This window comes from Schistocerca piceifrons, chromosome 3, assembly GCF_021461385.2.
Source record: "Schistocerca piceifrons isolate TAMUIC-IGC-003096 chromosome 3, iqSchPice1.1, whole genome shotgun sequence".
NCBI classification, from domain to species: Eukaryota; Metazoa; Arthropoda; class Insecta; order Orthoptera; family Acrididae; genus Schistocerca; species Schistocerca piceifrons.
Window position 1 is genome coordinate 724,953,033 of NC_060140.1, and position 26,094 is coordinate 724,979,126.

The following is a 26,094-nucleotide window of genomic DNA, read 5'->3' on the forward strand; positions in this document are numbered from 1 at the left end:
TCTATCTTGGGTCAACCATTGGGGACATGGGAAGCTGTGAAGATACGATAAGAAGACTCATCGCTCTAGGGGCACCAAGATCTGACAGGACAGAGCGATGGCGAACATCGCAAAGATCCGGCTTGTTGAATCACTTGTGTTTTCTGTTGTCTTTTACATTTGAGAAACATGGACCTAAAGGCCAGAGACAGGCAGCGTATTGATGCATTTGAGCTCTGATTCAGGCGCAGGATACTGTGCATAAAATGAACCGAAAGAAGAACAAATGTGTCAATTATTGAGGTACTTGATATCTCCGGGCGCCCTTCTTTTCGTTTCAACCAAAATATTCTCCAGTTCTTTGGCAATTTTGTGAGAAAAGATAATCGTGGAAGTAAAGATCGAGGGAAAGAGACTGAGGGGAACACCAGCGAGCAGGTGGACACATCAAATAATCTACAGTCTACCTCTTCAGCAGACTCTAAAAGTAGCTGGTAACCATCGAGAATGGAGACGTTTGGATTGGTTCATGGGGTCACAACTTTCAACAGTGAGCATAAGATCTTGTGGTGATGACATAGTTATACGTTCTCTGTTTCTCATTTGTTTTGTCACATAGCACCTATTGATATCGAAAATAACATGAGTATGTGTAGATGGTATGCATTAATATATCTAATTATTGGGATAGCAGTCAAAAAACGATTGTAACTGAAGTCACACTAAAAATCGCATACTATACTGCAGACTAGCATTGTAATTGGGCGCTTTATAGTATTGTCACCTGATGGAGAAAATTAAGACTTTACAAGAAAGTAGAAAATAAAACAGGAACGACAAGAATCGAAGATGAGTTACGATGGTAGTGACGGACGATTGTGTTCTTTTGTGCACTGTGAGCACTGCTGACTTTTACCCAGGGAGCAGCTTGCTCCATCCCAGAAACAACTGCTTAAAAGTTAGGGGGAAAGGGCGAAAATTAAATTAGAAAATAAACCAACTTTACTCATTCATTTTATTCTCTTATAACCGAATCGTGATATTTATTTTCAAGTAAACAAATTTCATATGATAGTAACATTAGTTTCTAGTAAAAAGCATTATTATTTGGGGTCGAGAGTGCGATTTCATACATTTTGAGCAACTAGATATGTTAGCAAATGGGTAATTGTATCGATAATATCAAATTAAATACGGTATACGCTTATAAAGCAACAACTGTCAGGGTTGAAAATTTTTAGTGTGGCATGCTAACAGTAAGCAACGTAAATACTGCGTTGCAATGTGCCTTTAATCTATATAGGTCGACAAGCACAAGTAAGGTCGACACTAAAATATATATTAAAAATTCTTATCAAAAAATTGATCTGTAAATACATTAATTTCAGACGGTTTTCTAGTAGATACCGCAAAATAGGGAATGAATCATTGACTCCACAGACACAGGTGTTCGTGCCGTCATAAAGGTTTTGTACATTACAACAATCGATTAACACCAATGAACGAAATAACTCTGCACTGGATATTTATGAGAGAAGCTAATATCCAAATCTGATTGTCGGGGACAATTGAGATATCCAGAATACTCAGAGTGCACAGTTAGAACAAGAAGGAGATTGTATCACACAAGAACACGTGACATTGTTCAACACGATGCTGCATAAAATGCATTGAAATGCATAGGTGAATTCATGACAGTGTATCATGCACATTCGTGTAAGATATTATGACAGAGGAATGAGGCTTTGATGATTCTAAAGAAAATTTACTTCTTTGTATGAAATTAGTTTACCCCAAGTTCAATATTCTCTAGCGCATCATTCACACCAGCACAGAATTTTCAATCGAACTTGAGCTGAGCATGGACCTTCGTTGAAGATAAATCATTTTCCTTTCTTGTAGGAATTGACAAGATGGTACGAGCTAACGATTCATCTGAAGTGATCTATTCGTAGCTGATTGATGAGGAAGGTATTTCGAGATGGTGAGACAGAAATTTCCTCCAATTCTCTTTAAAATATGAAATGTTTGTAGCACTGTTGATTACGCTTCGCGAACATCCCCCAGCACGTCTGAGTAATTGAGCCGCCAACAGCCGGTAAAAGCATCGCTGTCTTCCGTTTGAATTAATGAGTCTATTGTCGTTTATTCATTAGAAACGAGTCTACTAAGATTGTAATTGGTTTTTGAAATAATGGTTTGTTTTGTACCTGTTAAGGAAACTAATGTTTACTGATCCCCCAAAAATTGATTCTAGAAATCTGTTTCACGTGCTTAAGAAAGTTGTGCGTGAGAGGACAGACAATGAATACAGCTAATGAGTCCGTGTAGCGATGTAGGACGAGACGAAACGACTCCGTTTAAAATGTAACCGTATGCTCTGTTTCGTTCACTGTGTATGAGAAAAGCGAAAGATAGTCTTTTTACACCATGGGTAAGTTTCATTCTATGTGTATCGCGCTTTTAAAGAGATGTGTACACTAACGACACCATTGCTTATCAAGAGTGCGGAAAAGCGTAAATATAGGAAAAAGACGCCGTATGTTGTAACATAAGCCTGTAAAAATTCAAGAAGGGTGAAGTGAGTCAGTTGTGAAAACTGACGATGATTCTGCTACATACCGAATTTATAGATACATTCATTTTTAGGTTCTCTTTGGCGGGTTGGGTCAGCTTCAAACTATGCATTCTAGCATAGCAAGTTCGTGAAATCAAGAAATTTGAAACTGAGTTTCAACATTAGCAAAATTTTTAACGCGGGGGTGTGCTCAGAATTTAAAAATTAGATTTGTGGTCTCCATGAACGCACATATTATTTATTCTTAGGATCATTAAAACCGAGCTATGCCTCATGAAATTTCATTCAACAGTTTTATAGTGGGCTGTTAGATAGAGTTATTATGCGCATTGAACTTAATATACAGACAAGTAATTAACTTCCATCAGAATACGTTGCATTGTTGCCAATGTTGACGGTGACAGGGAATCTATTTATTTGGACATATACTACGCACAGAGCAACCTCGTACAGACTGCAGATTGATTACTGTCGGGGGCGCTCAGTACTTACTATTTTCACCACAAACCCCTTCTTCTTTATTTCAAACCATTTCTGGCAATGTACGAGTATTTCATAATTGTCTTACGTCTTGCAGTAATTTTCCGTTAACACTTCTCACCTGTAATTGTGTACCTCCCCATCACTAACAACGAATAATACAAAGCGCATGTCCTATATGCCGATGGTCCGACAACTACTTTGCCAATTATCCTTAAGGTATATGTTCAGGTCAGGAAGAGAACTGCTTCTGGGAAGGACACTTTTAGTTTGAAAGCACGCTGTGGCACACTGTTTTAATCTATAAGAAATTTTATACAGTGCGTTCAAATGAATGACACATTCAAAGCGAAAAATAAACCTTAAGCTGCATGTAGCTTATCCTTCTCTCTGTACCTTCAATCATAAAGAATAGTGACAAGGTTCCAGTTGGGTCACAACGGCAGGAGTGGCTGATTGACACTGTGAGGTTATTGATATGATTTTGCTAGCCCACACTACAAGCCGGCCGGAGTGGCCGTGCAGTTCTAGGCGCAACAGTCCGGAACCGCGCCACCGCTACGGTCGCAGGTTCGAATCCTGCCTCGGGCATGGATGTGTATGATGTCCTTAGGTTAGTTAGGTTTAAGTAGTTCTAAGTTCTAGGCGACTGATGACCTCAGAAGTTAAGTCGCATAGTGCTCAGAGCCATTTGAACCAATCCACACTACAGAGAGAAGCGTAATGTTACTGTTTAGATCATATACCAATATATTTTTCGCGAGTTTTGATTCTTTTAGAGCTAGTGCATCAGATTGTTAAATATCGAGTTGGCCTTGTTTAATCCTACAGTTAATTTTGGAACTAAGAAATAATAAACTTAAACCGTTAATGCATCGACAAGACTAAGTTTTGGTATTTTTCTACATATACTATTCCCTTCTTCAATTTTGCCCACTGTAACTATTTGCTTGAATGTCCTGGTACCATTTGGAATGGAAATTTTATTTAAAAACTTATTAACTCTTTACATCATCATCAACAACAATCCTTTATCAACCATCTGTCCTCAGAGGCCCTTCGCCCTTCGGTGGTGTTTGATATCTTCCCTATTAGTACCAATGCATTTTATTTTAATGAAATTATATTACTTTTCCTAATTTGTCAAGTTAGGCATAATTTTGTGTAAAACTATAAAATTTTACCTGCAGCTTCGTGTTAAATTGTTGATGCACATTTTCTCCCGGCACGGACCTCGCAGGCCCGTGCAGTTAGAAGCAATTTTTCAACAACTAGATGTCTGCCTGTCCAGCGTCTGTTACGCCATTTGCCATTTTTGACTCGCGCTGTTGTTCTTTCAGTGTCCAACGAGCCTCCTTCCGATAAGCACGTGTCTACTTTGGTGTATTAATTCATACCAGTTGTTGTTGTGCAAACTGAAAATATTACGGAGAAAATGACTATCAGAGGAGGAGGTAAGGGAATTGTTGGAGCAGTCTTCTGATTCTGGAAACCCATCTATTGAATGTGAATCTTCTAGTGACAATGGTACTGAGGCACAGGTCGATGACAACTCAGAATCAGACGAAGATGATGGTCATGAAGAATCCCTTTACGGAGATGAGAAGAACGTTTTAGAGCAAATTCTGTTGAGTGTGACTTACTGTTTTCTCTTAACGGGAATGAAATATGGGCCACAGCTCCTCAAGTTGGAATTCCTAATAGGAGGAGTAGAACGGGATGTATTGAAAGACGACCAGGGACCTACAAGATATTCGATCAGGGACTGTGATAATGAAGCAACTTGTTTCATATTGTTCTTTAGGGTAACACTCATTGTAAAAGTGTGTATGTGGACCATCAAGGAAAGTCAAATACTTTATGACGGGCTGGGTCGATATAGTTATATATAAAATGAGAAATTTTCTTGCTCTTCTGATCCTGACTGGCGCTTACTAGCCAAGCAATAAAGATATCAGTCTGCTTTGGAATGATGAGACTGGCCGACCACTGTTCAATGAAATTATGTCTCGCAGCAGCTTCCATGATATTCTGAGGACGTTGCGCTTTGATATTGCAGCAGCCCAGCCCGGCGTAAACAGAGTTCAAGTGACAAACTGGAATCAACCAGGGAAGTTTTTGTGATGTGGGACACTACCCTTAACCTTGCCTACATTCCGAGATGGTGTGTGGCAGTGAATGAGCAGTTGGCCACACTTAGAGGTCGCCGACCATTTCGACAATACGTCCCATCACAACCTAGTAGACGCGGAATAAAGTTCTGGGCAGTTTGTGACAACGGAACAACCTGCTGCTGGAAGAGTAAAGTGAATTTGGGGAAGTAGGAAGAAACTTGGGGAGAACGTTGTGAACTTGGAAAGTCTGGGCGTAATATCAACTGTGATAATTTTCTTACATATCTTGATTTTTGATTTAGCTCATTATTTGTTTCCAGAAGATCTGACACTAGATGGTACTATCGGAAAAAACAAAGGTGAGGTACCTGCCTATTTTATTACATCTAAAGGACGTGAAGTAAACTCTATACTATTTGGTTTTCAACCAGATGTGATGACAGACTCTTATCTTCCTAAGAAAAACTTGTTACCGTCCTTAGCTCTCTTCATATCCAACCAACGGTGTTACCATCACGAGTAAAGAAACCCGAAGATATTATGAGATTCAAAGCCAGAAAGGGTGGCGTTAACTCCATGGACCGGAAGAAGTGACGCTACAGTTTGAAGAGAAAAACAAGGCGCTGGCCGTTGGTGGTTTTCTTCAACATGATCGATAAGTTTAATGAATGCATACATAATTTGGATGATACTGGTTACCAATAAAAAAGAGAGACCTCTGACTTCCGTAATCAATTTGGGAAAGCAGCTAGCAGGGGTATAGAAGTTAATGAATTCATTAATAGCACCGAATGAAGGAAGCGCAGTGAAACCACCAGCTAAGAAAAGGAGAAGATGTGCTTATTGCGTAGAGAAGAACGATAGAAAAAGTCAAGTTACCTGTTACAAATGTGCCAAACGTGTATGCTCAAAACAGTTTGTTATTGTCTGTAGACCCTGAGCACATTTTCAGTAAGAATAAAAGATACCAGTAAAAGTATAAAAATTGTGTTTAAAATGTAAACTTTAAATATACATACTCATTTTAACTTTAAATATACAAATTATTTGGGCCTGAAAAGTCATTCACCTCATAGGTAATCACAATAGTGTCAATTTATGTTACTTTAAACAACACGGGCCTGAGAAGCCAAACTGATAGGCAACACTATGCGGGTTTCCTGGTAAGCAGAGGGTTAAGGACCATATTTTCCAAAATAAATTTTGATTTTAGTCAGGCGCAGGAAAAGATTATTCTAATTCGTTCAATACATCGTCGAATATTTTCAAAATTCTGCCTCTGAAGCAGTTGATAAGTCACAGGGAATTACGAACTTTGTGGCTTTGTCTTTGTCACTGATATTAATCTGTAATATTAGTTGCCTCTACTCCTCATTCCTGTGTTACAAAATCTTCACTACATGACAACATGACAAAAGAAAAATGAAGCACCCAGAAGACATGGTGCGTATGCAGTTCTGTATGACAGGTAGAGCGGCCACCAGAGTTCAAGAGTGTTGTTCGTGTTTAGTGTTGTTACCCATCCTGGTAACGTATATAAGGAACTTGAAGTTGTCGGACAGTCGTGACAGACAGCATTATCGCCATGTGACAGTTTGGAAGGTGCCTAACCGTGGGCCTCCATTTGATCAACTAGTCTAATTGTGCAACATCCAGATTGGTAGGACATTCGGCTGAGGCAGTGGCCCAAGGTTGCACTGCTTGTGAACGTGAGAGCAGTCATATTCGACATCATGTTTCCGGCTGAGAGCGATGATGTCCAGAAGGGACATTTGCAGTATCGTGCACCAATCACATTGTAACTCCTTGTAACGTAGCAAATTACTGTGGGATAACATTCATTGCAGTAAGATACGCAGACTTGGAACCAGTGGCTGAAAGGAGGCTGCAGAATTTTGTCTTAGCGATGATTCATAGCACTGTTTTTCACTATTAGAGTTACGCGGCCTCAGCAGGGTAGGTATTAGGTGACATTTTTCTTCAACGCTGCTTTTTCGCTGCCTAGTAAGTACCCACGATTGGAGAGTGAAGGGACGTCGAGCGGAAGCCGTACTGAGGTAGGTGGACATTTTAATAACAACAGTACGAAAGACAAACCGACCCCGCCCCGCCGCAACCTTCACATGTGTGTTTTCCACACGAGGTGAGTAACGGGCGCTGTGCAATGTTCTGTGTCGTCCTGCACGACTGGTCAGGAACTAACAGCAGGTGGACTAGGGAATGACCATCCTATGCTTAGGCTGCCATTAACACCACATGACACAACGGCTGCATTTTGCGCGGTACCATGACCAGGAAGCACGGACTACTGATGAATGGCATCGCACCGTGTTCAGCAATGTACTGCGGTTCTACACTGTCCTGGATGGCCATCGTTGGCGACTACAATGGCGACCTCGGGAGAGGCACAACGGTGTTACTTCCGGCATCATGTTGGGGACAGCCACCCGGTAAGACTTCAGATCGTTGCTGGTAGTGTCTGAGGGAACTCTGATTGCACAACAGTACATAAAGCACACCTACATCAGCAAATGTTACCTTTCATGCTACAATAACGTGGTGCCATATTATGAAAGGGTAATACTCGATCACAAACGTCTCTATGAACTGTCTGCATGGTGATGAAGTACCCCAGTGGCCCGCACAATCCCCAGAAGGATCTCTGATAGGACATGTGTGGGACGAGCTCAGACGTCAACATCTCCCACTGCCTGTATCCAACATATCAAGGATTATGTTGAGGTTGAACCTCATTCTTGTGTCCGAGTTGCTGACAAATTTTTTCATCTTCTTAACCAGACGTGTTTTGCTGAAGTTAAGCACCATTAGTACCAGTGGTTTTTTTTTCACTTTCTTTCAATTAAGTAACCGCAAAGTTTCTCTTTACTACGAGTACTTGTACCTATAGCTGTTTTCATATTTTAAGAAAAGTATTCACAAATTTGGGAACAGAAGATGAAATTTTCAACGCCATATCACTCATTACCAAGTAAGCTCAACAAAAAATTCTGAAACACTAGAGCAGAGCACCATAAAATTGTTCTAAAGACAAAGTACAACAGAATCTCTCGTTTACATTATGTAATACTCAAATTTATACAAGTAAATGTAAACATTGTGTCAGCTGCTGCCCATTTTATATCAAGCAAGAAAAGCTAAACTGGCTGGCTGAATCAGGAAATTAAATGTGTAGATCCCATGAAAAAGGAACTCAATATAGAACTACTCAAAATTTGTATAGAACTAGAAAGTCGCATGAAAATCTCTGAAATATTTGATGAAATCATGAATGCTGTCAAACAAACTACAGAAACACTAATAAAATTGTAATGGGAAAAAGCAACAAGAAGAAGTAAACAAACTTTTGAAGCAAAGTACTACCATAAATATAGGAACAGAAGGCAGACAAACCACACATTCTACTGTATAAACGTTTGGTCGACCTTACTGGCACATAACTCACTAATGAAGAAACAAATCTGCTAAATAAAGCACCTAAATACGAGGTCCTCAGAAACATTACACACAAAACAATGGAGAATTTTATCACAAAAAGTGAATACATAATAAAACTACAAGAAAATAACTTGAAGTTCTTTGAGGATGCAGGAGAGTCAGTTGCAGAATAAGTTAGATGCATTATGAGGGAAAAAGAAACAGTAACATTTGGTCATGAACGAAAAAGATAAGGAGAAAAAAACATTCAGAAGAATAATGAATAAACTTAGAAACAGTAAGGGTCTCATCACAAAAGCAGACAAGGGCAACACTATGGTCATAACGTAGCTGGAGGAATACAAAAACAAAACCGTAATATTTCTAGAAAACGACGATAAAGTAAAAATAACAAGTGATCCAACAGAAAGATACGAAAGAAATAAGAAGCTGCTTCTAAAAAATATCTGACACATACTGACAAAACAGAAAATGAATCGCTGAAACAAAAAAACTCCAAGGTACCCACTCTAAACAGACCCCCAAAAACCCACGAGCACGAAAAATCGATACAACCAGTTGTAATTTCAGAAGAGCACCTGCATTTCATCTAGCTGGATGCTTAAAACACATACATACTTGCAGGAATATTAAGTATACACAAACAGAAGCAAGCAACACCTCAACATACCCACAATAGCAACATTTACATCACTCAACATCACATCCAGTTATACCGATATTCCCATGATAGGAACCATCAACATCATGAAATAACGATCAGAAGACTAGAAAGACTTTTGAATATATCACGTAAAAGAAATAATGAACACTCACAAAAAGGTGAACTTCCCTTGGGGTTACCACTCAGTGGATTTCTCGCCAACATCTTCCTTACAACATTGGGAACAAAGTATTTGAAAGCATAGTAAGATACAACAACACAGTATAGTATCTTGACGTCACTATCAAGATGATATCAAAAGCCTTATAGATGATACACCCAGCTGCATCGAACAACTCTACAATGACGTAAACACAGACCATCCGAAAGTAAAATTCAACTAGGGAAGGAAAACGAAAAGTTAAATTAACTTGACCTCGCAATCCACAGACACAACAACCAACCTCAATTTTCCTTATCAAGAAGGTCACCACCACCAGCACAGCCATGCACGAAAACTTAGTCCACTGAATTTTTACGTATTCTGAATAGGAAAAGACGTATCGGAGGTACAACGTAATTTGGGTGGACGTTATATCACTGCACAAATTATAACTGCTGATGTAAGTTACTTGTCCGTAATAAAGTGAAAGATTGAGAACCAATAGCAGTTTTGTAATCAGCAGACGTCAAAATCGTCAAACACAGTAGTCGCTGAGAAGAGGGTGGTTGTAATTCAAATTTAGCTACTTGAACAGGTGTGGACGAAAAACAATTTACTGTATGGATACCCAACATGATAGGAAAGATGTTCAGACTGTACGCTGCAGGATTTGCATTGTTTATTAATGTCATGACTTGCCTTAGGCGCCGTTGGTAGTCCGGAGGCGTAGTGTTGAAACATAAGCGTCACTGTGAATTACAGATGCTGACGGTCCACATGGGTCTGGACATGTTGAGCGGGCCTTTACTCGTAAAGCTATTTTATCAGAATAATAGCAATACCGATATTAGATTAATATGGAGACGTCCACTTTCCACACGAAATTGTAGAATATGATTCCGAGGTTCGAATTAACTGGCTATTTGGGAATTATTCTTGGGGAAGGCTGAAGGCCAATTGCGCGACAAATTGTTGATGATACTGTTGCCATGTCTGAGAATGATGGGCGCTATGTGCGATCTACAAGCAGTGCAGGAGATGTATCAGGACAACTAAACGTTCCATGGCTCACCATTCGAAAAGTGTTGTGAAAATTATGAAATGGTGTCTCTAATGCGGTTCCATGACGTTGCCAACTCAGGTGGCCGTCACAGAGAGCAACGTTTTTAACTTGGGGTTCTAACCATGGTATCTAATTAACAAATGTGACCCTCTTATGTGGAACTTAAAATGTGTTTGTTTCAATGGTCTATTCGTTTCTTTCTCGCCTGAATGTCTCTACAAATGTTTCCACGAAGTTTCAGTGTCCTAAGATCACTCGTTTTTCATGGTGGCCATCTCATGTAACGAAAGTTTAATTATAATCACCCTATACATCACTAGCTGCCACCACTATGAAACCAGAATTCGAAACCGATACTTTCGAACATGAAGCATCACTATTTCCTCTTTCGTGAAACCACGGGTAGTCGCTACGTACCTGTTGTCGTAATGTGCGTGACGTTGAACTCATCTGGTAAGACAGTCCGCGCCACAATCGCACCATCTGAAACAGAAGAAACCCACAAAATTTGTTTCTGCAACAGCCACTACACATTTATGCGGCAATGTTGCCTTATATAACTGCGTAGCCTTCCGTGGCCAGAGTCAGTCGACATAAAAGTTTATTGGGTATGGTACCACGTCATATTGTATAAAACTACTGCTGGAGAAAACCAACGTTTTGGCCACGGTTGCAGCGTCCTTCTTCTGGCACTACTGGTGCAGTGTCCCTTATGTTTTGTTATTGCTGTTCACTGCGCACGCCATTACGTCATAATTTTAAAAACGTAGTTCATTTCATTGGTCACTTAAGAAAGAATGAGAGGGAACTTTATTTTAATGGGTTACTGCGGTGGAGGGAGAGCGTAACCTATTTTGTCTAATGGCTCTTGTATTACGTGCCATGATTGATGGTCACGAGCAAATGAGAAGTTGGCTCCTGTTTACCAGGAGCTGGATGTCGGCATGGCAGTGGCAGTTGCTCGCCGGTAGCGCTCGCGCCTCCTGTTGACAGTGCGATCTGTTTGGTGGGCTCTGATTGCTGGCAGCCAAACTGGGGTAAGCCTCTCCATTCATGTTCTTAGAGTGTTTAAGTATTTCGATGGCCCCTCTGATTTTGCGTTTCGCCATAACCGACTGCTAGGCCAACACACAGGCTTCGCTGAATTATATTTCTTTTCCGCAGTCTTGCTGATGTTCTGCCACTGCAGATTTTTTGTTTTGCCCTAGACGAATATGTTCCCCAATGCGCATTGCTATTGGCCTGCCAGTCTCGCCGATGTATGGCGTCCGTGAATTTCTAAGGGACCAAACTGCTGAATTCATCGGTCCCTAGTTTAAGCTAACTTAAACTAAGAACAACACACACAGCCATGCCCGAGGGAGAACGAACCTCCGGCGGGAGGGGCCGTGCAATGCGTGACACGGTGCCTGTAACTGCGCGGCCACTCTGCGCGGCCCCACATTCGCATTCCACCTTGTACACGCCTGCAGGGTGTAATGCATCCACATTCTCCTTAGTGGAGCCTAGCACGTCCTGGGTCCTGCGACCACTAAAGAAGACAGGCTGCACCCCAACCTGACGAGGGTGTTTCCCTATTCGGTCCGTAACATTTTTCACATAAGGTAAGCGCACTGCTGGCTGCAGCTTCTCTATTTCTTGTTTGCAGAATAAAACTTCTTGCATATCTTGTTTACTTGTATTCGTCGACAAGGCTGTGTGTATCGAATTACGGCTATAGCCATTGGCTAGAAACGTTGTGCGTAACCTTTAAAGCTCAGATGTTATGTTTTGAGCATCACTTAGGCGCTGCGCACGGATTGCCAAAGAACGGATGACTAAGTTTTCTGCGCTGGGTGGTGATAAGATTGAGCGTGCAGATACCAGTCTGTATATGTAGGCTGCACGGGCAACACTTTCGCAATTACGGACGGCTATAACGGCGTCATGGCTCAGTGTTTCTGCGGGAGACTTCCAAATGGCTTCTTGAGTCCGTGCCACGCCGAGTTGCTGCACTAAGCAAGGCAAAACGAGGCCCGACACGATATTAGGAAGAATCACCTCAGTGTATATTGTCCTGCTCAAAATTGTATGTTGAAACAAATGTTTCTGCTAAGGGAAGGTACACATTTCACATTTTATTGTCATATTTGCTTGTATTAATTATCAGATATAAAATGTTCATTATACTATATAATTCTTCAGAGAAAAGTAAAACTACGTCCTCGTAAAGTTTATAAAGTCTGAAGTGAATTGGTATATATACAAATTTGTTTACTGTTTCTTGTTAAAGAAACATAACATAACATAACACCCGCATAACATCTTCTCAGATGCTAAACTTCCAAGTGGATTCGACCTATCACGCAATACCTGGACTACTCTCAACAGAATCCGTACCGGCCATGGCCGATGCAGGGATGCTCTCTTTAAGTGGAAGAAGCTGGCTGATCCAGCCTATGACTGCGGGGCTCCATACCAGACTGTCCACCACATTGTCACTGAATGCAGGATTCGAGCCTATCACGGCGCCAAAGAGGACTTCCTGCTAGCAACTCCAGATGCAGTGCGCTGGATTGAAGAACTGGATATTCAGTTGTAAAGACAAACTTAAGTTTCTTGTGTGTCAATATGTACATATGTATATGTAATTTAATTTCATGATATGTCTGTATTAGCCATACGCTAAATAAATGTTTACTGTTTCAAAAAAGTGAAATAACACTGCATACGTCGAAATGATGGGTTGGTCCTTCTAGATAAACTATAATCCCCGGTTCTTCCATTGTATTGCAGTGGTTTAAATGTTGGACATTTCGTGACAGTTTTACTTTTGTTTCAGGTCGCCTTCACGGTGTTCCAATTTTAATGATAAATAGTGTAAGTAGGCGTACCGGACTCAGGAGTCAAAATTGGCTCTGAGCACTATGCGACTCAACTTCTGAGGTCATCAGTCGCCTAGAACTTAGACCTAATTAACCCTAACTAACCTAAGGACGTCACACACATCCATGCCCAAGGCAGGATTCGAACCTGCGATCGTAGCGGTCGCTCGGCTCCAGACTGTAGCGCCTTGAACCGCACGGCCACTCCGGCCGGCGACTCAGGAATCAACTGATCTTATGTGCTGGCATTGTTCTATCTCCTCCTTAAACCTGGTCGGTGCAGGACGACGAGAAACCGTTTAGGGTGCCGGAATCGTTTTTTTCCTGCACAAAATTTCAGTTGGCCGCATTTCGGAGGTATATCTTTTTCTGTGTTTGATAAACCAGTCGTTTTGATTGTCTGTTTTGTACACATAACGAGAGCTCGACGACCACCCACGAAAAAAGTCGGCGGTTAGGCGCAGTGACAGATACGGGGCTCTGATCAATGACGTCGGCGGACGCAGTCCCGGAGCTAAATTGCCCCGCCATTTGGCCACGGACGCGGGCCTTGGGTCGCTGATTCATGGCTAATCCTATAAATAAGCCCCGAAAGGGAATCAGCGCACAGATCTGGAGAAGGTCGCGCCGGCACGAGACGGGCGGAAGGTAATTTTCGTTTCCCTAGATACGTAACTTCTTCGGAATAACTTGGCTGTGATGGTTACGTGTCGTAGCATTCAGGGTTGCTCTAGTTCTCATTTCGGTTATAAACAAAGGCCACCATCAGTCATAAGCTCCTTCTTTATTAATAAAAAAACGAAATGAAGTGCTACTGAGCAGGCGAAAAGCGTCACCATACTCCGTAGTTTAAAAGAAAACACAATCTCTTTTGAAACAACTCTTAGTAGAATGTCGTAAAGTGAGAGTTGGTTATAATTACCGTCACCACCTACAGGATCATCCTCACCTCAAACATTAGGTCTTACCTTGTTTTGCGTGTCACTGTACTCGCCCGTAAGACGTGCGTACTAACACGACTGCATTTGGGACGTGGAGACAGGCTGGCCTCGGGTCGAATCGGCCCGGCGGTTCAAAGACGAGATGTCGATGAGCCGGCCAACATAGATACTGTTTTCAGACAGTTTCCCATATTCTTTTTAGTCGTCAGTCTTCTGATTGGTTTTATGCGGCCCGCCACGAATTTCTCTCATGTGTCACCTCTTCATCTCAGAGTAGCACTTGCAACCTACGTCCCCAATTATTTGTTGGATGTATTCCAATCTCTGTCTTCCTCTACAGTTTTTGACCTCTACAGTTCTCTCTAGTACCATAGAAGTCATTCTCTGATGTCTCAGCAGATGTCCTACCATCCTGTCCCTTCTTCTTGTCAGTGTTTTCCACATATTTCTTTCCTCTCCGATTCTGGGCAGAGCCTTTCCATTCCTTACCTTATCAGTCCACCTAATTTTCAACATTGGCCTGTAGCACCTGATCTCAAATGCTTTGATTCTCTTCTGTTCCGGTTTTCCCACAGTCCATGTTCATTAGCTCCGTCCGTCATCGGTTTTTCTGCTGCCTAGGTAGCGGAATTCCTTAACTTCATCTTCTTCGTTCCCATCAATCCTGATGTTAAGTTTCTCGCTGTGCTCATTTCCGCTACTTCTCATTACTTTCATCTTTCTTCGATTTACTCTCAGTCCATAATCTGCCATCATTAGACTGTTCATTCCATTCAGAATTCTGTAATTCATCTTCACTGAGGATAGTAATGTCATCAGCTAATCGTATCATTGTTATCCTTTCACCTTGAATTTTAATCCCCCTCCGAAACCTTTGTTTCATTTCCATCACTGTTTCTTCAGTATACAGTTTGAACAGTAGGGGTGAAAGACTGCATCCCTGTCTTACACCCTTCTTAATCTGAGCACTTTATACTTAGTCTTCTACTATTGTTATTCCCTCCTGGCTCTTGTACACATTGTATATTATCCGTCTCTTCTTGTAGCTTCCCCTATTTTCCTCAGAATTATGAACACCTTGCACCATTTTAAATTGTCGAAAGCTTTTTCCAGATCGACTAATACTGTCAACGTGTCTTGATTTTTCTTTAGCTTTACTTCCATTGTCGACTGCAACGCCAGAATTGCCTCTCCAGTGCCTTTACTGTTCCTAAAGCCACACTGATCCTTATCTATCTTAAATTTTCTTTTCCATTCTTCTGTGCATTATTCTTGTCAGCAACTTGGATGCATGAGGTGTTAAGCAGATTGTGCGATAGTTCTCGCACTTCTCAGCTCTTACAGTCTTTGGGATTGTGTAGATAATATTTTTCCGAAAGCCAGATGTTATGTCGCCTGATTCATACAACCTACACACCAAACTGAATAGCTGTTTTTTCGCCACGTACCCCAATGATTTTAGAAATTCTGATGGAATTTTATGAATCCCCTCTGCCTTATTTCATCTTAAGTCCTCCAAAGGTCTTTGAAATTCTGATTCTAATACTGGATCCCCCATCTGTTCTAAATCGACTCCCGTTTCTTCTTCTGTCACATCACACAAACCTCCCCCTCATTGAGGCCTTCAATGTACTGTTTCCACCTACTATCCGCTCTCTCCTCTGCATTTAACAGTACAATTCCCGTTGCACTCTTAATGTTACCACCCATGTTTTTAATTTCAATGAAGGCTGTTTTGACATTTTTGTATTCATAATCAGTTCTTCCGACAATTATTTCTTTTTAGATTTATTCACATTTTTCATGAAGCCATTCATCTTAGCTTCCCTGTTCTTCCTTTTTATTTCATTCCTCAGTGACTTGTATTTCTGTATTCTTGAATTTCCCCGTACATTTTTATACTTCCCTCATTCATCGAACAACTGAAGTATTTCTTCTGTTGCCCATGGTTTATTCACAGTTACCTTCTTTGTACCTATGTTTTCCTTTCCAACTTCTATCTGTGATTGCCCTTTTTAGAGATGTCCATTCTTCTTCAAATGTTCTGCCTACTGAGCTATTCCTTATTGCTGTATCTATAGCCTCAGAGAACTTCAATTGTATCTCGTCATTCCTCAGTAGTACTGTATCCCACTTCTTTGGGCATTGATTTTTCCTGACAAACCTCTTAAACTACAGCCTCCTACGAGGAGAGTACGGGGATAGTTGCCGTGTCTCGCCCGAGATACACGCTACAGAAAAGTTTAGACCACTTTCTCACACTTACATACAGAATTTACTCTAGACGCAGATGATTGCATGCACTTCTCCTGTCTTGGGGGTGTATACGAGACTGAATAGCATAGCTATATAATCTCTTTAAATGCTTATTCAGCATCGGAGTCGACAGCCTGTTACGGCACCCATCGCTTCTTCGGTTTTCCTTGACTTCTTCTGACAGTTCACCAAGGCTTCGAATCTAGGCAGGTAATATTTCGCTCCTCATTCTTTCGAAATATTTATCCAGAGGCGTTATGTCTGGCGAACGAGCAAGCCACAACACATCTCCTCCGCGTCTAATCCAACGATTTGGGAATGGTCTCTGCAACTCACTTCTAGCCATCAGCGAAAAATGTGATGAACACCCATCATGCCGATACCACATTCTGTTCCTTGTTCCTAAAGGTATTTCTTCCAATAACAGACCTAATGTTTCTTGCAGGAATGTGGTGTACTTCCTACCATTAAGATTTCATTCGCTGGAATAATTCTGTCCTCCAGAATCCCACACCACACATTCCCCGACCACGGTTTTTGGTGTGCAACTTGCCGCGGCCAACATGGATTTTCAGTTGCCCAGTAACGCATGTTATGCAAATTAACATTTCCATGGTTCGTCATGTAGCCACATCAGTAAAGCAAATCAAATTAATAAATGTGTCATCGCTGTGAATCTGAAGTTGAGCCCATCGGCAGAATTCAATGCGACACATACAATCCGTACCAGTTAATTCTTGGTGGAGACTGATATGGTAAGCACGATATTTATGGCGATGCAGAACACGAACAACACTACTCTGCCTCAAGCCAGATCCCCTTGCGATTTGACGCGAACTAACACAAGGATCTCGAACTGCAGTGGCAAGAGTACCAATTTCCGTGCCCTCGTTAGTGACTTTCCTTTGCCGGATATGTTTCCGAGGCGTGAAAGATCCAGTTGTTCTCAATTTATCGTACACATATTTAAATGGACGACGTGTACGGTGAGTTGGTTGAGGATATCTTCCAGCGTATAAGTCTCTAGCTCTCACTGACTTTCGTTGGCATTCTCCTTAAATGAGAAGCATATTGACTTGTTTTTCGAAGGAATACATCATTCTCATTCGCTTGATTCGACGATATTAGTCTTGCCGTTCCTATTAGTGTTGTACTGCGAAACCGTCGAATGGTATTTACATGTCAATGGCACGGTAGATGGATACGCAGTATTCGGGAAATATTTACTATTTGCACGATATAAGAGAGAGAATTGTCAGAGCATGTGCTTCGATAAGTGGCGAAGTGATAAAGAATATCACTCAAGCCATGATAAGAAGATTGCGGCACTGCACAGATACCAATGGTCATCACTTAGAAAACCTTCTGTAAATGGATGTTCATGCCACCTTTTTGACCTTCGTTGACCTTCAAAGACCTTACTGTTACACATCATGGGATTCGTCTCGATAGCCGCTAGCAGAAAGTAAGTACCAAACTATAGCGTACAATTAAAAAAAATAAAGGTTGACCATATCTCTGACGCGACCCCACTTATCGACCGATGACCGTTGCTGTCTGGTCCCTTAAACCCACAAACCACAAACCAACAAACCGATCCCACTTATCAACAAAAAACCAACGTAATAGACCGAGCGAGGTGGCGCAGTGGTTAGCACACTGGACTCGCATTCGGGAAGACGATGGTTGTATCCCGTCTCCAACCATCCTGATTTATGTTTTCCGTGATTTCCCTAAATCGTTTCAGACAAATGCCGGGATGGTTCCTTTGAAAGGGCACGGCCGATTTCTTTCCCAATCCTTCCCTAACCCGAGCTTTCGCTCCGTCTCTAATGACTTCGTTGTCGACGGGACGTTAAACACTAACCACCTACCCTACCCAACGTCATATTATGGCCTCTGTTGTCCTATGCAACATTTGTCCCACAAACTTTTCAGCTACTGTCATACTTTCGGGGTTATTCTAGGTGGCAACAGTTAGTGACTCACCCTGTATATTCATTTCTTCAATTATTTTCTAATTTCGAAATCTGGCGGCTCCTGTGCATCCCTTTAATGCTCTTACAAATCTCTTCTTTGTTGCCTGTATGCGACTTCCCTGAAATTTGCTTTTAACCCACCATTCACTTCCATAAACATCGAAACTGCCATTACGTTCTAAAATTTAAATTTTGTTTCTTTATTGGTTTTATTTTTTAGACATTTCTTCACTGTTTTACATCCAACCCTAACTGATGATTTCTTCCCAGTGCCTTCGTCATATTCATAGGTGACGCCGCAACCTCAATAGTGATAATGTTTGACCCGTTCCATTGTGAAACACAATGATTATCCGTACAGAATGTTCTCTTTCAAACGTCATTGCTTCTGTCTTTTTTTCTGAAGTCGTCAAATGGTACTCTTCACAAATCTAATCTGACAAATGTGTGCTCCTTTTAGATCATCTTCATTCCCGCCAGCAATGTGGCGTCGTCTGTAAATAAAAGATAATTCAAGTGGTAATTTCTATTAATCTTAATTCCCTTGTTAAAAATCTCCTTCCATTTATGGACTGTGTCATCTAAATAAATGTTGAAAAGGGTGGGTGAAGTGCTGCAACCTTCTCTAACGCCTTTGTCCGAGGCTATGGAGTGTGTTTGAGTACCATTTACATACAAAATTACTGTCGCGCGTTTCTATGACGACATTTTTGTTCTACTGTACATTATCCTACGCTTTAACCATGACAGTGAATTTGCTATTTACCTTGAATTTGCCAAAATACAATCACACATATTAATTCCAGAAACGGAGCTTCATTATTTAGGCATCTGTGATGAATTAAATTCATTTGAAAACACAGTTACTTCAAATCAAATATAAATTTTTCAAAGAATGCTGTTCATTTCATCGCCAAGGAGTTGGCCGCACGACGACTGTGATTTGACGACAGGCACTAAAAAATAGTTATTGTGCACATGTGGATCCAACCGGGAGGAGGGGGCATTTAGGGTCGTGATTCCAATCGCTAAACAAATCCCTGAACATATTTGACTCGAAATTTTTAAGATTTTACGTACATGAAGTCCCAGATTTCCCTGCTAACTTTGGGAGAGGAAATTAGCATGAAAATGTTAAGCAATTTTTCAAACTACAAGCCATGTTTACAACAGCATACTTCATAGTCTTCAGACTTATTTCCATAGTCGTACTGTTAAGTGAAATAGTGATTAAGATGAGTGCACATTTTATATTGCGTAAATTATGATGTTGTCAGACTTGTGATAATTTCGTGCTATTACGGTTCTTAAAATAATTAAATGACTGGTGTTTTTGAAGTACTCTGATTCTCAGGACTGTAATATCTCGAACGTTTTTTAAAATGATGTTAAAGAGCGGATGTTACATTGTATTGCTACGTATATTAAGACATTCTATACTGTTCATATTTTATTGTTATTATTATTGAATCTTACGCATATGTAACACGTTAAAAGTGTGGGCGACTGCAAGTACTATTTGCAGTGAGGGCGGTTGGGTGGGGGCGGGGGTGGGGGGGGGGAAGAGGGTAGCAGAGAAATAAAATCTATTAGCTCTCTCAGAACCAAACCCGATTCCTTGATCCATGAACGCTAATATGGTGTGTCATAAAGAGCCTTAACTCATGTATCGATCGAAATTTTCATGCAACGTAAGATTTTTTAAAATTGAATGATGAACATTTTTAACGGCTTCTAATAATTTCCGGGTATGCAGCCGGATCCCGTCGACATTCTGCCACGATATTTCGGCCCAGAGACGTCCGGCCATCATCAGGTGAGTACACAACTACTGAAGAGCCCAGGTGCAGTCGCGGTATTTATGCCGAATCTCAGAAGTCACATTTTTAACGGCATTCGAAGGTGCTTGAGAAGATGGGTTCATTGATATAATGCTTCTTGATTCTGAGGCTGAAACTGTCCTCAAAATTTCATATGTGCCTTGCAGTTGATGGTAAACAATGCGAACACATGCTTAAGTGTAAAATTACGTTTCGTTAGAAGAGTGGGTATTTTGTGGGAGACATGACGTCAGCCTTTCTGAATAAAATATTTAGTTTATTTGAAGTGTATTCCGTCTAATTACAATTTCGAGTAGTATATATAGACTCATCTGTCCGACAGCAGGTGTTTTACTCTTAATAGGTATGCAGACGTCTTAACGCAAAAAGAAGTCAGGTATTATTATTACTATTATTTTTAAGCCTCAGAAAGTTAATAAACTAGTTTTCTTTTTCTGTGAATAGGACCATTTATCACTATGAAATATAAACGAACTACGTCTCTATTTTGGCTGAGACAAGTTATCATCGACAGGGAGGGTTTAAAATGAAAACTGCCTGACGAAACTGTAGCTGCTACCGCCAAAATCTGGAAACGTAGACACATTTGAAAAAGTTTTTCTAAGGTCCATGTGATATGGCAGAAGCTAGTATATGCCGTAGATCCATATAGAAAAACTGCAACTGACCCTGTATCTATGTCGAACAGGAAATGAGATTTTAATTTTGTAGCATAGAAATGTCTTGCTGCATATAACGACGGAGTTCTGCTGGGTGGCGTTTACACCCCGATAAACAACTCTAGCCGCATTTCTTTCCAATTTCAGCATATACCTAGCGTTGTCTTGCGAAAGTTTCAGCCTCAAAATTAACAAGCGTTATATCATTGTACTCGCCTTTTCAAGCGCTTTCGGAGGCCATTAAAAGAAATGTATCATTCCATTTAAAAATCGTACTTGCTTGAATATCTCGCTCTATACAAGAGTTAGGCGTATTTATTACAGACTAAAGTATTATCGAGTACCCCTTAGCGTATTACCATTTGCAGGAAATCTCATTTTGATGTCTGGAACCGTTCACGAAAGAAAAAGGTTGTTACGTCTTACGTGACTCATCCTGTACACCATATATGAAGATGGCAGTAAATTTCCGAAACCAGTAATAACAGCGTTGTAGTAACTAGGCGATTATAGTGTAATGAATAATGCATATGTGATTGATTTACAAAATTATCCGTATTAAAAGGGATGTTTACTAGTGACACCATGATGTACAATTAATTGATATATTTTAAACCGGTTTATGACGTTCAGAGGGCAAACTTGAATGTATACGTGATGACGAAGCTGTCAGTCGATTAATCATATATTATTACGGAACAAATTGCCGAAAGCTTTAATGTGACCGTTGTAGTTATTAGGCGGTCCTGACATAATAAATTATATATAAACATTTATAAGGTCTCTTATTTCCATTTAAAATGTATCAATTATTCAGAAAATGTGTCACTTCTATTTGCATTTGGAAAGCAACAGAATGTGGAGCAGCTGATAACGAGGTGGTAAATAACCGCATTTTCTTGGGTAAGGAAGTCATGAAGCCGTGCCTCAAAATACTGACAAAGTTATACAACGTTTCATTAGTAAACTGGGTAACATATAGGTGGAGGGGATTGTAAGAATGAAAGACATTCGAAAAAAGTAGATACCTTTACAAAGCTGCCTTCGAAACAGATGCAGTTGGTTCTTATAACCCTTAATTTTGTCACGTACATTATGAGCCAGGTGATTCTTTCCTTGCGTTATCATATATTGTTCAAAAGAATTAGAGCAGCACGTGTATCTACGTCCGATAGGTTACATCCGTTTTGATACAGGCGATACCTGTGGTCTTATTGCATGGCTTGGAAACTTCGCTTTCAATTTAGGCAACGATTAAAATCATTCGCCAGCTGTTGGCAATGTTATGCATTACAGTGTCTGGCCTCGGAAGAAAATGAGTACCGTTGTCCAATTGATTTTTACTAAGGTGCGCCGACGTCGGTTGTCACTTGTGGACGTTGTATCCATCCAAGCACAGGCAAAGCGACATCTTAATCCAGTGCAACCTGCACGAGTGATTCGTTTAACCAAAAAAAGGATGGACCTTCGGTTGTGCTCCTAGATGCAAATGCCTCTCCATGCGTCACTTAAAGGTTGTAAACGCTCTACAGGTAGACACGCCAGTACACATGGCGAGTTAGACACAAACCCCACGTAAATACCGATATCTGGCCACTGTGCATTGCGGCGTCGTACGACTATCGCCAGCCCAATCCAAGACGACGTCAGAAGGGTATTGGAGCTACTGTGTCCGAACATACTGTAATGAACAGGTTACAAGAACGATATTACGACCCACATGTCCTGTTCGAATAGAACGCCTGACACGACAACACCTTGCAGATCGCCTTCAGTTCTGCTTTTCCAGTGTCAACGGGCAACTTCGTCACTGGCAAAACGTGCTATTCGCAGACGAGTCCAGATAACTTCTGACGGAAGGTGATGGGCGTATCCGTGTGCCAAATTTTTTCTACAGATTTAAGAGGTTCTGTGATGTCACGGGAAGGCTTCAGTGTTGACACAATATGGACCGTATGGAACTTCTCGATGTTCATGGTCACCGTAATGAGAGGCAGTACATCAAACTGATCCTGTTGGACCATGTGGTGACCGCTGGCTGCTGCATAGGGTGGTGTCCCTGAATTCCTTCTAATTCTAGGACTCATCTGGCGGCATGTCTTGCGTAGTCACGATAATGAAGTAGTCGAATGGCCGGCGGTGGGTTCCGACCAAAATCATATCGCGCTTGTGTGGGACATGCTTCCCAGGCGTGTTCGTGGTCGTAGTCCTCGGTCACAGACTCTACAAGAATTGTAACGGGCTCACATTGAAGAATGTGGACCTCCGCGTCCTTACTGGAGCATGCCACTTAGTCAGGCACAGAGGGCGTACATGTTACTGAGGCTCTCAAAGTCCAATGAAAAGCACCGAGTACGATGGGATGAATGATTGTTTCCACTTTGTTTTCGACACCCGTCAGACATTTCAGTTCTTTTTATGAAACAATCATGGATGTAATGATGTATTATTGTGTACTGAATTTGTAAAATGTAAAGGAATGAAAATCCATGGAGAAGAAATAAAAATTCTGAGGTTCGCCGATGACATTGTAATTTGGTCAGAGACAGCATAGGACCTGGAAGAGCAGCTGAAAGGAATGAACAGTGTCTTGAAAGGAGGATATAAGATGAACGTCAACAAAAGCAAAACGAGGATAATGGAATGTAGTCGAATTAAGTCTGGTGATGCTGAGGGAATTAGATTAGGAAATGAGACACTTAAAGTAGTAAATGAGTTTTGCTATTTGGGGAGCAAAATAACTGATGGTGGTCGAAGTAGGGAGGATATAAAATCTAGACTGCCAAAGGCAAGGTAAGCGTTTCTGAAGAAGAGAAATTTGTTAACATCGAGTATAGATTTAAGTGTCAGGAAGCCGTTTCTGAAAGTATTTGTATGGAGTGGACGATAAATAGTTTAGACAAGAAGAGAATAGAAGCTATCGAAACGTGGTGCTACAGAAGAAGGCTGCTGATTAGATGGGTAGATCACATAACTAATGAGGAGGTATTGAATAGAATTGGGGAGAAGAGGAGCTTGTGGCACAACTTGACAAGAAGAAGGGACCGGTTGGTAGGACATGTTCTGAGATATCAAGGGATCACAAATTTAGTACTGGAGGGCAGCGTGGAGGTTAAAATCGTAGAGGGAGACCAAGAGATGAATGCACTAAACAGATTCACAGAGATGTAGGTTGCAGTAGGTACTGGGAGAAGAAGAAGCTTGCACAGGATAGAGTAGCATGGGGAACTGCATCAAACCAGTCTCTGGACTGAAGACCACAACAACAACAACAACAAAGTTGTAGTTGGGTAACATAGCCAGTCCTCAATTATTGCTCAGTGGAGTGTGGCAGATGATCAGAGTCATGTTTTTACAGTGAATTGAACACCCTCAGCTGCTTACAGGCGTTGACATACGTCAACGGGGACAGGTGAAAATGTGTGCCCCGACCGGTACTCGTACCCGGGATCTCCTGCTTACATGGCAGACGCTCCATCCATCTGAACCACCGAGGACGCAAAGGATGGCACGACTGCAGGGATTTATCTCTGGCACGCCTCCAGCGAAACCCACATTCTCAACGTATTGTCCCGCACTACATTCGTAGTGGCCCCGCCCATTATACTCATTACTCGCGGCGCGTTGTCGATTCCCGTAAGAGTTCGGGCACTGTTTGTGCATTCGCACAGAAGAAGAAGATGGTCAAGTGGCCGGTGAGCCTTAACTATATATTTACTAAGGTGGTATCTGTTCTTGCGGACATAGAGTCATGTTTCCTAATTCTTTTGAGCAGCGAATGTCAGTTACACGACTAGTTGTATCAGTGACAGAGACATTGTGCGCACGTGACGGAACGAGGCCTGAACACGGTGCAATAAGACCACGTGGGAGTACTCTAACTTGCCCAGCGGGCGAGCTACGAGATCTGTCGGGTGCCGGTATCTGGTGGGCCCAGGTTAGTGAAATCTTCACGGCACTGCGGAGAGCATTTGAGGTGTAATACGTGAGGCGGTACTCACAGCTGCGGCCGGACGCTGCGGCAGCGGACTGCGCTGTGGTCAGGCGGCGGCCGGCGTGGGGGCGACGGGGACGGCGGGGTCAGCGAGGGCGGGCCGGGGTCACCTCGAGTCGGAACCCTCGTTGTTGGGGTCGCTGTCGTCCCCAGCGGCGCCCGCCACGGCGCCGGCACCTCTGCCGGACACCTGCCGGCCGCGGCTGCCCGAAGACCCCGACCTGGCCGCACAACAACAACACACTGCCACTGCCCGGTGTTCGATATCGATATCCGTACCTGAAATAATTGTATCGATACTTCGACTATTCCGGGACAAAAGCGTCGATAGCGACAGTATCGCAAAATACTAACTGCATTTTAAAGTGGTTTTCCTTTTTTCTTTTTCTTTTGTTTAAAGTGCTATCAAGACATTAGCAGTAAATTTTCAGAGTGTTCGGAATAAAGTTCCTGAATTTACTGCCCTCCAGGAAGCGTGTCGTGCGCAATTTATTCTCGGGACTGAGACCTGGCTCAACCCTGAGATAGGAAGTTCTGAAATATTTAGTGAGGGTTGGAACGTGTATCGGAAAGACAGATTAGACACCGTAGGAGGTGGTGGCTTCATTGCAGTTGACAAAAATATTGTGTCTACTGAGGTCGAAGTAGTGTGTGATTGTGAAGTTATCTGGACACGTTTAACAGGGCTAGGGGAAATAAAGTTAATTGTTGGGTGTTATTACCGGCCACTAGGTTCCACCGTGACAATTCTAGAATCATTCAAAGGGACTCTACACTCTGTATCGCAGAAGTACCTGGATCATGCTATATTAGTCGGAGATGACTTCAACCTACCTAGTATAGACTGGGATGTCTATGGATTCATTATAGGTGGTACAGACAAGCTGTCGTGTGAATTAATTTTGAACACATTATCCGAAAACTGTCTTGAGCAACTGAATCGACAGCCATCACGTGATGGAAATATCTTAGATCTGGTAGCCACGAGCAGACCAGACCTCATCGACGGTGTGAGTGTTGGGACAGGGATTAGTGATCATGATGTCATTACGACTATTGTTACGAAAGTTAAAAAGTCGGTCAA

At 41.7% G+C, this 26,094-nt stretch overlaps 1 long non-coding RNA gene across 1 annotated transcript in view; it reads right to left on the reverse strand.

Annotated features, from left to right (window-relative positions):
- LOC124789897 overlaps positions 1 to 25,192 on the reverse strand; it is a 32,659-nt gene extending 7,467 nt beyond the window's left edge. The window contains exons 1-2 of the long non-coding RNA XR_007016186.1: positions 25,018 to 25,192; positions 10,894 to 10,959 (exon numbers count right to left, since the gene is read on the reverse strand). This is a non-coding gene — a long non-coding RNA (uncharacterized LOC124789897). The remainder of the gene's footprint in view (positions 1 to 10,893; positions 10,960 to 25,017) is intronic.
- Positions 25,193 to 26,094: the final 902 nt, after the last annotated feature.